This window comes from Lissotriton vulgaris, chromosome 2_2 (assembly GCF_964263255.1).
Source record: "Lissotriton vulgaris chromosome 2_2, aLisVul1.2, whole genome shotgun sequence".
Taxonomy (NCBI): Eukaryota; Metazoa; Chordata; class Amphibia; order Caudata; family Salamandridae; genus Lissotriton; species Lissotriton vulgaris.
In genome coordinates, this window is record NC_141688.1 from 18,316,036 (window position 1) to 18,331,724 (window position 15,689).

Consider the following 15,689-nt stretch of genomic DNA (forward strand, 5'->3'; position numbering starts at 1 on the left):
GGTCCAACAAGTGACCAGCAGAATGAGTGGGCCCTGAATTGCACAGTGAGATGTTAAGGGCTTCCAGATCTGGTAAGAAGTGTTTACTAACGGTGCAGAGAGGATCCTCTAAATGAAGATTGAGATCACCAAGGATGGTGAAATTTGCAGCCCTCAGAGATAGTGGGGCAATTGTTTCAGAAAAGGAAGTCGTCCAAGTGTTGGAGTTACCAGGAGGACGATAAACCAGGAGACCTGACAAGGTAAACTGAGGGCTAATCGATAATTTGAAAAGCACAGCTTCACATCCAGACAAGGAAAAGGTTTCAAACTTACAACTATAACTGGATTTGAAGATTATCGCGATACCCCCTCCTTTGCCAGTATCTCTATCCTTCCTTACCATGACATAGTCATTGGGAATGGCCATGGCAATGTCTGGTCCGGAGCTCTCATGGAGCCAGGTCTCAGTAAGGAACATGGCGTCCGGCCTCTCATCAACTATGAAGTCGTAGATATTATTTTTGTGTTTGGGGATGGACATACAATTTATGCTCAAAAACTGGAGTTCGGGGCATGTAGAAGGAGTTTTAGTGCCCCTCGGTCTGCCACGCGTATGTGTTCGTTTCATCGCCTTGCATCTGGTCATTTTCCCCGTAGAAAAACCACAGCCATGACAGTGAAAGTTATGAGCTGGCAGAACACAATATGTACAATTAGTATGAGGAGAGGGTCTGAGAGATTTTAATTCCTCACCAGTATACTTACGTACAATAGTTCGAAGAATGGGTGCGTACGGAGTCAGAGTAGGGGTTATGGCCCCTGGGCCCGTCCAAGCGCAGACGGGCAGGACTCTGGCTCGACTCCGTTGCGAGTGCGGCGCAACCGCTGCGCATCACCGCTGCGCGTGTCCATAACAGGTTTATGTAGGGGCTTTGCGATCACGCCTGAGCACTAGAGCGCTCACAAGATGGCACCGGCAGACGTCCCTAGTTACCCCCAAAATGACTGCCAAAAACTAATGTACCGGCCAGGAACCCGCTAAAACAGCGGTGGTGATGCCAAATTATAGTGCAAGTATGCGCTATTAGTCTTATTAAAATCAGGGGTTAAGAAATTATTTTTAAACGAAAATATGCACAAAACAGGAAAGTTTTAAAATACAATAGCTTTGCACAGGATAACTCGCCCAGAGCACAAGTAGCACAAGTGCGCGGCGTAACATAAGGGTACCTTGTCCAAGGCCGAGCTGCCTCGGAAGACTGCTTATGTAGGGGCCAAGTGTATTCTCTGTGTGTATGTACGGTAGTCAATAACGCACAGCTGTTCTGATAATTCTGCATATTTAATGCAGGCCTTCTGTAATGGCAGCTTCACAACCGGGTCCAGAGCCGCCTGTGCGTCAAGGGCACCTAACTGATCCTCAAGTTGACAAAGCTCACTGTTAGTCTGATGACGGGCTCCTGTGACGGCGTTAATAGCTGCACCAGGGATTACCACCTTAAATTCTTCCCATTCTGTCGTGGTGTGCACTGCTGTGCCCCCATTTTTAATGTGTTATAGTAATGGCCAGTCATCTTTAAATACTCCGTCCTCTAGGTGTTGTGGATTCAGTCTACATGTGGGTACCGGGGAAGGAACATGCCCCATTCGAACATCATTTCCAGAGCACTTTGATCAGAGATAGTTTTACCCACATAGGTGGAGTGTGTCATTTGTGTTATAAGCGATGTACTGCAAAATATATGCTCGCAGCAGAGTAATGAGAAAACTCCTTCATCCCCTTATTGTGACTATGACACGACTTCGTAAGGGACAAACCCTCCACCCAGCTAATTAGTAAAGCTGACAGTTGTTTGGTATGAGGCCCATCCAGTGGGGGAGGGGAGCATTCCAATATAACATCTAAAACCGCATTTTAGTCCCCCCCGGACCCATGGGTGATCGGTCCAGTTCGCCAGCATAGAGTTCATCTGACGACAGAATGGCTCTTGATCAGTGTTAGAGGAATATAGACCTTCTATCACTACAGGACAGCCATCCAACACACCGAGCAGTAAAACATATCTACCATCTTTATTTATTTATTTATAAAGTTTTATATAGTGCGAACGTGACCCACGAGGGTATCAAAGTGCCTTACAGTATAAGAACATAAATGGTTGAGGTGGTATACACGCATTCAATGTGTCAATTTTTACAAAAGAAATATAAAATATATGAATAACAAACATAGAGGACCGTGACTCTGCAGGACCTTGTACAATAGACAGTTAATGAACATTAGGTGATTGTGCCAGCAAACGTACATATTATAACCTTGATCGATTCACAATGGATATAAAGTGTATAGATAACCAAGGGGGACCCACAGCCAGCTAAGCTTTACACTACATACAGTTATTGAGCAATAAGGGCTGTGATATAAGTCTTACATACAATAGTCTTGTTCAATCCACCTGATATAGGCAATGGTATTCGGATCTTAAAGAAGACTCAGTGACATCCTAGAATTAAAATTTAGGACATGAATGTGTTCATTAGTATTATTTTTACTTCTTTTTTGAATGCTGTAAGGGCAGCGATTCCACGCTCTGCTGGAGGTAAAGAGTTCCAAATCTTTAGTGCAATCCCTGAGGAAGCTCTGCAAACAGTACTCCTCTTATGGAAGGATTGAGGTTTCAGAAGGTAAGTGCTCGCACTTCGTAGTTGTCTGCAGCCTCCAGACCTTTCCAGCTTTAGAGCCAAGTAACTGGGTGTAGTGTTGTGATTTACTTTGTTTGTCATGCAGTCCACTGTAAGGTGTATTCTTGCCTCGTAAGGCAACCAATTGAGGGATTTCAGGGTAGGTAAAATGTGACTATTTCTTTTGGTTCCAGATACCAGTCTAGCCGCAGCATTCAGTCCTGCTCTCAGCGGAGCCAACTTGTATTTAGGGAGAACACAGAGTGTGGTGCTTCCGTAGTCTAATCTTGGTAGCACTAGGGCTTTTACTGCCATTTTTAGAACAGCCTGAGGGAGGAAAGGTTTGAGTTTCATTAATATACTCAGCTTGTTATTAGCTCCCTTGGTGGCAATAGAGATGTGCGACTGCATATTCAGATGTTTGTCTATGGAGATTCCTATGGGTTTTGCTGAGTCAATGATGAGGGGGACACAGTCAAAGGAGGTTAGGTGTTTTAACCATAGGTCTAGCTTTGGTGTGTGGCTTGGTGGTGAGATAAGAATAAATTCTGTTTTTTTGGTTATCAACATGAGGTGGTTGTTAGTGAGCCATCTTTGTGTGTTCAGTAGAATAGTGTTGAGGGCAATGAATTCATCTGGCAAGGTGATTTTCAGATACAGCTGGGTGTCATCCGTGTACAGGTGATATAGAATGTTCACTGATTTCAGTGCATTTGCCAAAGGCTCCATTAGGAGGTTGAAAATAATGGGTCCCTGAGACACACCAAGGATGACCATAGAGGGTTGCGAGTGTGAATTCTTCATCTTCATTCTTTGAATTCTGTTATTCAGGAAGGAGGAGAACCATTGCAACACAGTGCCCGAGAGGCCCATTCTACGTTCTAATAGGGACAGAAGGTTGTCATGCTTGACCGTATTGAAGGAGGAGGACAGATCAAAAAGTATCAATAGGCATGATTCATTGCGGTCAAGTATTTTTAGTATGCCATCCATAATGTGAGTGAGTGCAGATTCTGTGCTATGACCTAGGCGGAGCCCAATTGGTGACTGTCTAAGAGGTTGTAATTCTTAATGTGGTTGCATAATTGAATTTGTACACATTTCTCCAATAGTTTTGCCAAAGTGGGGATGTTGGTTATAGGACAGTAGTTGTTTAGATCAGATGGAGTGGCGTCAGCTTTCTTTAATATAGGTGTGACCTGCCCTATTTTAAGGCAGTCCGGAGACACCTTGACTCAGGGAGGCGTTTACAATTTTAGTCCATAATGGTAGGATAGATGTTTTTAAAATTTTGAACAGGGCAGGAGGCAGGGGGTCAGACAAATGATTGGAGGGGTTGATTGCTTGAAGAGTGTTGTCGATAATTTGCTGAAAGATTGGCGAGAAGGTGTGCCATGAGGAATTGTTTTTTGTGCCTTCCCCAGGATTATTACAATGTACTTCGAATAGAGCGCCCCATTTAGAATTTTGGAACATAGTTTGTGGGAAGGCCATAATTTAATTCCCTAGAGTTAGTTGTATTGCATGATTGATGCTTGACAATTTCAAAGAGTTTTTTGGGCCGGTTAAAAGCTTGGTTCAGCTGCGTTCTGAAAAAGACTGCCTTTGGCTTAAGAATCTTCCTATTGTAGGAATTCCTGAACTTTCTAAGGTGCTCAAGTTTATCAGTGGTGGGAGCCAATTTCCATAGACGCTCTGCAACTCTCAGATGTCTATGCTCTGAGTTCAGGCCGTCATTGAACCAAAGTTTGGAAATCTTAGAGGAGATGTTTTTTTCCTGGAGGGGCGCTGTAGAGTCCATGATTTCGAGTAACGTGGCATGTAGAAGGTGTTATGGTCATGTACATCGATGGGTATCCGCAGAAATGTTTCCAGGGGGGGGGTAACATTTTAAATTCATCTCCATCGTCCGACATGATTGATCACAAGTATTAAATACATTTAAAAAAATCTAATAAGACAAAGAGTTTAAATAAACAAAGAAACCCATAGGGGAAGAGAAAAATCTTGTCAGGCACCACAGCAGACGACCTGGCATCTACAATAAAACAGAGGGAAAAACTAAAAATGGCCGGGAAAAAACCCAAAAACATTCTAAATCAGGTTGATGTGGTTCTAGAGCATGGGTACTCACAAACTTTCTCTCTGGGGCCAAATTTACAGTGTGGTTTGTGGCCGAGGGCCGCACCGCTTGGGGCGGGGTCAGTGGGGGAGGGGTGTTGTGCTAGAGCAACAAAAAACTATGACCATGAGGTTAAACACATGCCCCAGCAGCGGACGCCTTTGTCCACTGAGCCACCAGACCCGGCATACACACAACTTTCTTTCTCTCTCTCTCTCTCTCTCTCTCTCTCTCTCCTCTCTCTCTCTCTCTCTCTCTCTCTCTCTCTCTCTCTCTCTCTCTCTCTCTCTCTCTCTCTCTGTCCCCCTCAGTGCCTCTCTGTCTCCCTCCCTCTCTCTCTCTCTCCGTCTCCCCTTCTCTCTATCTCTCTCTCTGTCTCCCAATCCTTCTTCCTGACTCCCTCTGTCTCACTCGCTCTGTCTGTCTATCTCTCTCCCTCCTTCTCTCTCTGTCTCCCTCCATCTCTCTCCCTCTGTCTGTCTACCTCCCTCTGTCGCCCTCCTCTCTCTCTGTCTCCCTCTGTCTGTCTCCCTCTGTCTCCCGCCCTCTGTGTGCCGCCCTTTGTCTGTCTCCCTCTGTTTGTCTCTCTCTGTCTGTCTGTCTCCCTCTGTCTGTCTCTCTCCTTCTGTCTGTCTCCCTCCCTCTGTCTCTCTCTTTCTGTCTCCCTCTCTCTCCCTCTGTTTCCCTCCATCTGTCTCCCTCCCTCTCTCTGTCCCCCTCCCTCTGTCTCTCACCCCCACTGTCTGTCTCCCTCTGTCTGTCGCCCTCTGTCTGTCTCCCTCCCTCTGCCTCCCTCCCTTTGTCTCCCTCCCTCTGACTCCCTCCCTCTGTCTCCTTCTCCCTCCCACTGTCTCCCTCTCTCTGTCTCCCTCTCTCTGTCTCCCTCTCTCTGTCTCCCTCTGTCTCCTCTCTTTGTATCCCTCCCGCTGTCTCCCTCCCTCTGTCTCCCTCCCTCTATCTCTCCCCTCTCTCTGTCTCTCTCTCTCCCTCTGTCTCTCTCCCTCCCTCTGCCTCCCTCCCTTTGTCTCCCTCCCTCTGACTCCCTCCCTCTGTCTCCCTCTCCCTCCCACTGTCTCCCTCTCTCTGTCTCCCTCTCTGTCTCCCTCCCTCTGTCTCCTCTCTTTGTATCCCTCCCGCTGTCTCCCTCCCTCTGTCTCCCTCCCTCTATCTCTCCCCTCTCTCTGTCTCTCTCTCTCCCTCTGTCTCTCTCCCTCCGTCTCTCTCCCTCCCTCTGTCTCTCTCCCTCTGTCTCTCTCCCTATGTCTCCCTCTATGTCACTCTCTCTCTGTCTCCCACCCTCTGTCTCCCTCCCTCTCCCTGTCTCTCTCTCTGTCTCCCTCTTTCTCCCTCTCTCTGTCTCCCTCTGTCTCTCTCTCCCTCTGTCTGTTGCCCTCACCCTGCCTCCCTCCCTCTGTCTCCCTCTCGCTGCCTCCCTCCCTCTGTCTCCCTCTCCCTCCCTCTGTCTCCCTCCCTCTTTCTCCCTCTCTCTCCCTCTTGGTCTCCATCCCTCTCCCTCCCTCTGTCACCCTATGTCTCCCCCTCTCTCTCCCTCTCCGTCTATCTACCTCTCTGTCTCTTTGTCTGTCTTAGTCTCTGCCTCCATCTGTCTGTCCCTACCTCTATCTGTCTGTCTGTTCTTGTTTCCCTCCCTCTGTCTCCCTCTCCATCTCTCTGTCTGTCTCTGCCTGTCTTCCCCTGTCCCTGTCTCTGCCTCCATCTTTCTGTCTGTCTCTACCTCTGTCTGTCTCCCTCCCTCTCTCTCTCTGTCTTCCTCCCTCTCTGTCTCCCTCTCTCTCTCCCTCTCTCACCCTCTGACTCACTCACTCTGTCTGTATCCCTCTCTCTGTCTCCCTCCCTCTCTCTTCCTCTGTCTCCCTCCCTATGTCTCCCTCTCCGTCCCTCTGTCTCCGTCCTCTGTCTCCGTCCCTCTGCCTCCCTCCCTCTGCCTCCCTCCCTCTGCCTCCCTCCCTTCCTGTCTCCCTCTCTCTCTGTCTTCCTCTCCCTCTGCCTCCCTCTCCCTCCCTTTGTCTCCCACTGTCTCTCTCTGTCTCCCTCTATTTCCCTCTCTCTGTCTGTCTCTGTCTGTCTCACTCCATCTGTCTACCTGTCTGTCAGTCTACCTCCCTCTGTTGCCCCCTCCCTCTGTCTGTCACCCTCTGTCTCCCTCCCGCTCTCTCGCTTTCTCCCTCTCTCTGTCTCCCACCCTCTCTCTCCCTCTGTCTCCCACCCTCGGTCTCCCTCCCTCTCTCTCCCTCTTCCTCCCTACCTCTGTCAATCTCCCTCTCTCTGCCTCCCTCCCTCTGTCTCCCTGCCTCTGTCTCCCTCCGTCTCTGCCTCCCTGTCCCTCCCTCTGTCTTCCTCCCTCTGTCTCACTCCCTCTGTCTCCCTCTCTCTGTCTCCCTCTCTCTGTCTCCCTCTGTCTCTGTCTCTCTCTGTCTCCCCCCCTCCCCCTCCCTATGTCATCCTCTGTCTCCCTCCCTCTCACTCTCCCTCCCTCTCTGTCTGTCTTAGTCTCTGCCTCTATCTGTCTGTTCCTGTCCCTGCCTCTATCTGTCTGTCTGTCCCTGTCTCTCTCTGTCCCTGTTTCCCTCCCTCTGTCTCCCTCTCCGTCTCTCTGTCTGTCTCTGCCTGTCTGCCCCTGTGCCTGTTTATGCCACCATCTCTCTCTCTATATATATATATCTCAGTCTCCCTCCCTCTCTCTATCTCTCTCTCTCCCACCCTCTCTCTATCTCTCGCCCTCCCTCTTCCTTTCTCTGTCTCCCTCTGTCTCCCTCACTCTGTCTGTCTATCTTTCCCCCTCCCCTCTCTCTGTCTCCCTCCCTCTCTCTCCCTGTCTCCCTCCCTCTCTCTCCCTCTGTCTCCCTCCCTCTATCTCTCTCCCTCTGTCTGTCTCCCTCCCTATGTCTCTCTCCCTCTGTCTCCCTCCCTCCCTCTGTCTACCTCCCTCTGTCTCCCTACCTCTCTCTGGCTCTCCCTCTATCTCCCTCCCTCTGTTTCCCTCCATCTGTCTCCCTCCCTCTCTCTGTCCCCCTCCCTCTGTCTCTCTCCCTCACTGTCTGTCTCCCTCTGTCTGTCGCCCTCTGTCTGTCTCCCTCCCTCTGCCTCCCTCCCTTTGTCTCCCTCCTTCTGACTCCCTCCCTCTGTCTCCCTCTCCCTCCCACTGTCTCCCTCTCTCTGTCTCCCTCTCTGTCTGTCTCCCTCTGTCTCCATCTCTCTCTCTCTCTCTGTCTCTCTGTCTCCCTTCCTCTGTCACCCCCTGTCTCCCTCCCTATCTGTCTCTCCCTCTGTCTCCCTCTCTGTCTCTTTGTCTGTCTTAGTCTCTGCCTCTATCTGTCTGTCCCTGTCTCTATCTGTCCCTGTTTCCCTCCCTCTGTCTCCCTCTCCATCTCTCTGTCTGTCTCTGCCTGTCTTCCCCTGTCCCTGTCTCTGCCTCCATCTGTCTCTGTCTGTCTCTATCTCTGTCTGTCTCTGTCTCCCTCCCTCCCTCCCTCTCTCTCTCCCTTCCTCTCTCTCTCCCTCTCTCTCTCCCTCTGTCTCCCTCTGTCTCACTCACTCTGTCCGTCTTCCTCTCTCTGTCTCCCTCTCTCTCTCTGTCTCCCTTTCTCTGTCTCCCTCCTTCTCTCTCCCTCTGTCTCCGTCCATCTGTCTCCACCCCTCTGTCTCGGTCCCTCTGCCTGCCTCCCTCTGCCTCCCTCCTCTGTTTCCCTCCCTCTCTGTCTCCCTCTGTCTCCTTCTCTCTCTGTCTCCCTCCCTCTCTGTCTCCCTCTGTCTCCCTCTCTCTCTGTCTCCCTTTTTTCCCTCTCTCTCTGTCTCCCGCCCTCTGTCGCCCCCTCCCTCTGTCTGTCCCCCTCTGTCTCCCTCCCTCTCTCTGTCTGTCTCCCTCTCTGTCTCCCACCCTTTCCCTCCCTCTGTCTCCCTCCCTCTGTCTCCCTCCCTCTGTCTCCCTCCCTCTGCCTGTCTCCCTCCCTCTATCTTCCTCCCTCTCTGTCTCCCTCTCTCTCTGTCTCCCTCTCCCTCGTCTCCCTCCCTCCCTCCCTCCCTCTGTTTCCCTCTCTCTCTCTGTCTCCCTGTGCCTCCCTCTGTTTCCCTCCCTCTGTTACCCTCTGTCTGTCACTCTCTGTCTGTCACCCTCTGTCTGTCACCCCATGTCTGTCACCCCCTGTCACCTCACCCCAGCTTCCCAGGCACACCAGGGAGAAATGTCTGCTAGGCATGTTAAAGGCAGATGGCCCATTGTCATTCTTTTTGTGATGATCAGCAGCAAACAGAATGACAATGGGCCTGTCCGCAGTCTGCTCGAGGTCGGGAAGGAGCTGCTGTAGCCGCTAGAGTTCAAAGAGAAGTGCGAGAGGCTCCAAGTGAGAGAATGTTTAAGCTCCTGGGGCTTCTCGCAGGGAAATGGCACAGCCTGCTGTAATTGTGAAAATTAAGGGGACCAAAGGCGTCCGTAAAAGAATGTTGAAGGCCTCCCTGCTCAGAACACATGGGCGTACACTACAGCAACATGCTCTGCCTGAGTGATAATACCACACTGTCACTGGACCAGCACCGGACGGACCGGCGATCCAGGCAGGCCCGGTTCTATGATTCTTGCTCAGGGAGGGCCACGAGCATTGATTGGTGGGCCACAAACATCGATGGGTGGGCCACAAACATGAACTGACAGTGGTACAAAGTATTGCAAAGATCTAATATTTTAGGTACTTACATTGTCAACTTTTGACATTTTGAACACCATAAGTATCAAACTACGAGGGACCCACTTTATTTTCCCTGCTTTGCTTCTGGCTTTATGTTCCTGTTGCCACATATCTCTTTGCAGCTTTTCACTATTTCACTGTGGCTACCAGAAAGGGTTGCTCCTACCCAAACAAGCAGACAACTCACTACTAGCCCTTCAAGCATGTTGTTGCTTCTTCCATTAATTGGAAGATGTGAATGCTGGGAGTATCACCTCAATAGGGATGACAGCCAGAGGCTAGAAGGGAAAAAAAGCAATATCTCAATAAAAACTTGGATGGCCTCAAAAGCGATGGGAGAAAGACCCCGGCCCACTTAAGAAAGTGTTTGGTGCATGATGGGGAACATGAATTATGTGTGCGTTGGTTAGCATAACTGGTGAGTTGCATTAGTTTTGCACATTTGGCAAAACCATAGCTCAGTTTTTAACTGTGGTTTTATTGCCTATGTACATAGAAAGGGAGGATAAATATTTGTAAAGTCTGAATTATTTTATTAGGCAGGGGTTTGCAAAGTTGTCAGAGGGCTTACTGCACCACCCTTTTAAACTTTAATGCTTTGCAAACTGCAAAGTGGAATTTACATTTTTTTTTAAACGTGAAAAGCTGCAAGGAGATGTGTGGCAACAGGAACATAAAGCCAGAAGCAAACCAGGGAAAATAAAGTGGGTCCCTCGTTGTTTGATACTTATGGTGTTCAAATTGTCAAAAGTTGACAATGTAAGTACCTAAAATATCAGATCTTTGCAATACATTGTACCACTGTCAGTTCATGTTTGTGGCACACCCATCGATGTTTGTGGCCCACCCATCAATGCTCGTGGCCCTCCCTGAGCAAGAATCATAGAACCGGGCCTGCCTGGATCGCCGGTCCGTCCGGTGCTGGTCCAGTGACAGTGTGGTATTTTCACTCAGGCAGCGCATGTTGCTGTAGTGGACGCCTATGTGTTCTGAGCAGGGAGGCCTTCAACATTCCTTTAACGGTCGCCTTTGGTCCCCTTAATTTTCACAATTACAGCAGGCTGTGCCATTCCCCTGCGAGAAGCCACAGGAGTTTAAACATTCTCTCACTTGGGGCCTCTCGCACTTCTCTTTGAACTCTAGCGGCTACAGCAGCTCCTTCCCGACCTCAAGCAGACTGTGGACAGGCCCATTGTCATTCTGTTTGCTGCTGATCATCACAAAAAGAATGACAATGGGCCGTCTGCCTTAAACATGCCAAACAGACATTCTCCCTGGTGTACCTGGGAAGCTGGTGTGAGGTGACAGGGGGTGACAGACAGGGTGTGACAGACAGAGAGTGACAGACAGAGGGTAACAGATGGAGGGAGACAGAGGGAGGCACAGGGAGACAGAGAGAGAGGGAAACAGAGGGAGGAAGGGAGGGAGACGGAGGGAGAGGGAGAGGGAGGCAGAGAGAGAGGGAAACAGAGAGGGAGGAAGATAGAGGGAGGGAGACAGGCAGAGGGAGGGAGACAGGCAGAAGGAGGGAGACAGAGGGACAGAGACAGAGGGAGGGAGGGAGACAGAGGGAGAGAAAGGGTGGGAGACAGAGAGGGAGACCGATAGAGCGAGGGAGGGAGACAAAGGGCGACAGACAGAGGGAGGGGGGGCGACAGACAGAGGGAGGGGGGCGACAGAGGGAGGGGGCGACAGAGGGAGGGAGACAGAGAGAGAGGGAAATAAAGGGAGACAGAGAGGGAGGGAGACAGAGAGGGAGGGAGACAGAGGGAGACAGAGGGAGACAGAGAGGGAGGTAAGCAGAGGGAGGGAGGCAGAGGGAGGCAGGCAGAGGGATGGAGACAGAGGGGAGGAGACAGAGGGACGGAGACAGAGGGAGTGAGAAGGAGGGAGACAGAGAGAGGGAGACAGAGAGAGAGAGAAGGAGACAGAAAGAGGGAGACGGACAGAGTGAGTGAGACAGAGGGAGACAGAGGGAGAGAGAGAGAGAGAGAGAGAGAGAGGAAGAGAGAGAGATAGCAAAGGGAGGAAGACAGAGACAGATGTAGGCAGAGACAGGGACAGGGGAAGACAGGCAGAGACAGACAGAGAGATGGAGAGGGAGACAGAGGGAGGGAAACAGGGATAGATAGAGACAGGGACAAATAGACAGATAGACAGATAGAGGCAGGGACAGACATATAGAGGCAGAGACTAAGACAGACAAAGAGACAGAGGGGGAGACAGAGGGAGATACAGAGAGGGAGGGAGACCGGGAGAGAGAGAGAGAGGGAGACAGACAGAGAGGGAGACAGTGGGAGGGAGAGGGAGACAGAGAGAGGGAGACAGAGGGAGGGAGACAGAGGGAGGGAGGCAGAGGGAGGGAGACAGACAGAGGGTGACAGACAGAGGGAGACAGACAGAGGGAGAGAAACAGAGGGAGGGAGACAGAGAGAGGGAGGGAGACAGATGGAGGGAAACAGAGGGAGTTAGACAGAGGGAGAGACAGAGAGAGGGAGGGAGGGAGACAGAGGGAGGGAGACAGAGAGAGAGGGGCATAGAGGGATACAGAAGGGGAGACAGTCAGAGGGAGGGAGACAGACAGAGGGAGACAGACAGAGGGAGAGAGACAGAGGGAGGGAGACAGAGGGAGACCGAGAGAGCGGACAGAGAGAGGGGGAGACAGAGGGAGGGAGACAAAAGGATGGAGACAAAGAGAGAAGGAGACAGAGGGAGGGAGACAGAGAGAGAGGGAGACAGAAATAGAGAGACAGAGGGAGGGAGACAGACAGAGGGAGAGAGACAGACAGACAGCGGGAGACAGAGGGAGACAGACAGAGGGGGACTGACATAGGGAGACAAACAGAGGGAGGAGGGCGACAGAGGGGAGTAGACAGACAGAGGGAGGGAGACAGAGAGAGAGAGAGGGAGGGAGACAGGGAGAGAGAGGGAGACAGAGAGAGAGGGAGGGAGAAAGATAGACAGACAGAGAGTGAGTGAGTGAGACAGAGGGAGACAGAGAAAGGGAGAGGGAGGGTGAGAGATAGAGAGAGGGTGGGAGAGAGAGAGATAGAGAGAGAGAGAGAGAGAGAGAGAGAGAGAGAGAGAGAGAGAGAGAGAGAGAGAGAGAGAGATGGAGGCAGAGACAGGGACAGGGGCAGACAGGCAGAGACAAACAGAGACGGAGAGGGAGACAAAGGGAGGGAGACAGAGGGAGGGAAACAGGGACAGAGAGGGACAGGGACAGACAGACATAAAGAGGCAGGGACAAGAACAGACAGATAGAGGCAGAGACTAAGACAGACAGAGAGGGAGACAGAGAGGGAGGGAGAGTGAGAGGGAGGGAGGGAGACAGAGGATGACAGAGGGAGGGAGAGGGAGGGAGACAGAGAGAGACAGAGACAGAGGGAGACAGAGAGAGGGAGACAGAGAGAGGGAGACAGAGGAAGGGAGACAGAGTGAGGGAGACAGAGGGAGGGACAGGGAGACAGAGAGGGAGGGAGACAGAGGCAGGGAGACAGAGGGAGGGAGGCAGAGGGAGGGAGACAGACAGAGGGAGGGAGGGAGACAGAGGGTAACAGACAAATGGAGGGGGCAACAGAGGGAGGGAGACCGACAGACAGGGAGACAGATAGAGGGAGACAGACAGAGACAGACAGAGAAAGGTAAATAGAGGGAGAGAGAGAGACAGAGACAGAGGGAGACAAAGGGAGGGTGAAGGAGACAGAGGGAGAGGAAGACAGAGAAAGAGGGAGACAGAGAGGGAGGGAGACAGAGGGAGGAAGGCAGAGGGAGGGAGGCAGAGGGAGGGAGACAGAGGACGGAGACAGAGGGACGTAGAGGGAGACAGAGGGAGGGAGACAGAGGGAGAGAGAGGGAGGGATGCAGACAGAGTGAGTGAGGCAGAGGGAGACAGAGGGAGAGAGAGGGAGAGAGAGAGGGAGACAGAGAGGAAGGAAGACAGAGAGAGAGAGGGAGGGAGACAGAGACAGACAGAGATAGAGACATACAGAAAGATGGAGGCAGAGACAGACAGAGAGACGGAGAGGGAGACAGAGCGAGGGAAACAGAGACAGACAGACAGATAGAGGTAGGGACAGACAGATGGAGGCAGAGACTAAGCCAGACAAAGAGACAGAGAGGGAGGAGAGACAGAGGGTGACAGAGGGAGGGAGAGGGATGGAGACCAAGAGGGAGAGAGAGAAAGGGAGGGAGAGGGAGACAGAGGGAGGGAGGCAGAGAGAGGGAGACAGAAGGAGGGAGACAGAGGGAGGGAGGCAAGGCGAGGGCAAGAGACAGAGGGAGAGAGAGACAGAGGGAGACAGAGAGAGGGAGGGAGGCAGAGGGAGGGAGAAAGAGGGAGACAGAGAGAGAGACAGGGAGAGGGAGGGAGACAGAAGGAGGGAGACAGAGAGAGAGGGACATAGAGGGAGACAGAGGGAGAGAGAGAGGGAGAGGGACAGATGGAGGGAGACAGACGGAGGGAGAGAGACAGAGGGAGAGAGAGAGAGACAGAGAGAGGGGGAGACAGAGGGAGGGAGACAGAGGGAGGGAGACAAAGAGAGGAGACAGAGGGAGGGAGACAGAGAGAGAAGGAGACAGAAAGAGAGAGACAGAGGGAGGGAGACAGACAGAAGGAGAGAGACAGACAGAGGGAGACAGTCAGACAGAGGGAGACAAACAGAGGGAGACAGACAGAGGGCGGCACACAGAGAGCGGGAGACAGAGGGAGACAGACAGAGGGAGACAGAGAGGGAGGAGGGCGACAGAGGGAGGTAGACAGACAGAGGGAGAGAGAGGGAGGGAGACAGAGAGAGAGGGAGGTAGAGAGATAGACAGACAGAGCGAGTGAGACAAAGGGAGTCAGAAAGAAGGAGTGGGAGACAGAGAGAGATATAGAGAGAGGGGGAGACAGAGAGATAGAGAGAGGGAGGGAGACAGAGAGACACTGAGGGAGACAGAGAGAGAGAAAGAAAGTTGTGTGTATGCCGGGTCTGGTGGCTCAGTGGACGAAGGCGTCCGCTGCTGGGGCATGTGTTTAACCTCATGGTCATCGTTTTTTGTTGCTCTAGCACAACACCCCTCCCCCACTGACCCCGCCCCCAGCGGTGCGGCCCTCGGCCACAAACCACACTGTAAATTTGGCCCCAGAGAGAAAGTTTGTGAGTACCCTTGCTCTAGAACCACATCAACCTGATTTAGAATGTTTTTTTTTTCCGGACATTTTTAGTTTTTCCCTCTGTTTTATTGTAGTTGCCAGGTCGTCTGCTGTGGCGCCTCACAAGATTTTTCTCTTCCCCTATGGGTTTCTTTGTTTATTTAAACTCTTTGTCTTATTAGATTTTTTTTTAATGTATTTAATACTTGTGATCAATCATGTCGGACGAGGGCGATGAATTTAAAATGTTACCCCCCCCCCCCCCGGAAACATTTCTGCGGATGCCCATGGTGGTAGGTGTGGGTGTATGATCAGTTATGGAGGGCGATAATTTCGTAGAGTCATTATGCATAGTCTCCAATTGCTTGGGGATATCTACATTAGGTATGGGTGTATGATCCATTATGGAGGGCGTTTCATCAGTATGTTCCGTATGAAAGATTACATTCTCCATTTTCTTATCTATACGATCCATCCTTATCTATATGCTGTTCCTGCAACACAACGGGTACTCCTAAGTGTATCCAGACTGTCACACCTCGGGCAAAGGCAGAGTAAACCGTACTATATATTTGTCCCCTCCACTTTTTCTGTAGTTTATGCACTTCTAAAACAGTTAAATGGGGGGGCGTGGCCAATATGGCGGTGGAGTAGGACGTGCATTTCGGTCCGACATTAAGCTTTGAGAAACACCCCTGCTAGTGCCCATCCCCGCAAATGCAGACATGCGACGGTGTCCCCCAGCTGCCCTGACATCTCTGGGACGGCTATTTTGTGGTGAGAAGTGGCTGCCGAGCAGCGCGGACCAGTGAGGCCCTGACCGGCTCAGGGCCGGGCAACCCACATGGCAGGAGGCGGGTGCGGCGGCCTGCCCCTAACGGACCGGTGCTGCGGTGATCGGGGGAGCAGAGTACGGCGCTAAGGCTGAGGTTGTGGAGTCGGCAGGCCACTGCAAAGTCTATACCGGCCCTGTTGACAGTGAGCAGCAGCGCTTTGGCCGGGAGGAGAGCGGGCGGCCTGGAAAGGCTGGGGCGGCTGCAGCGGTTGAGACCCCCGCGGGGGG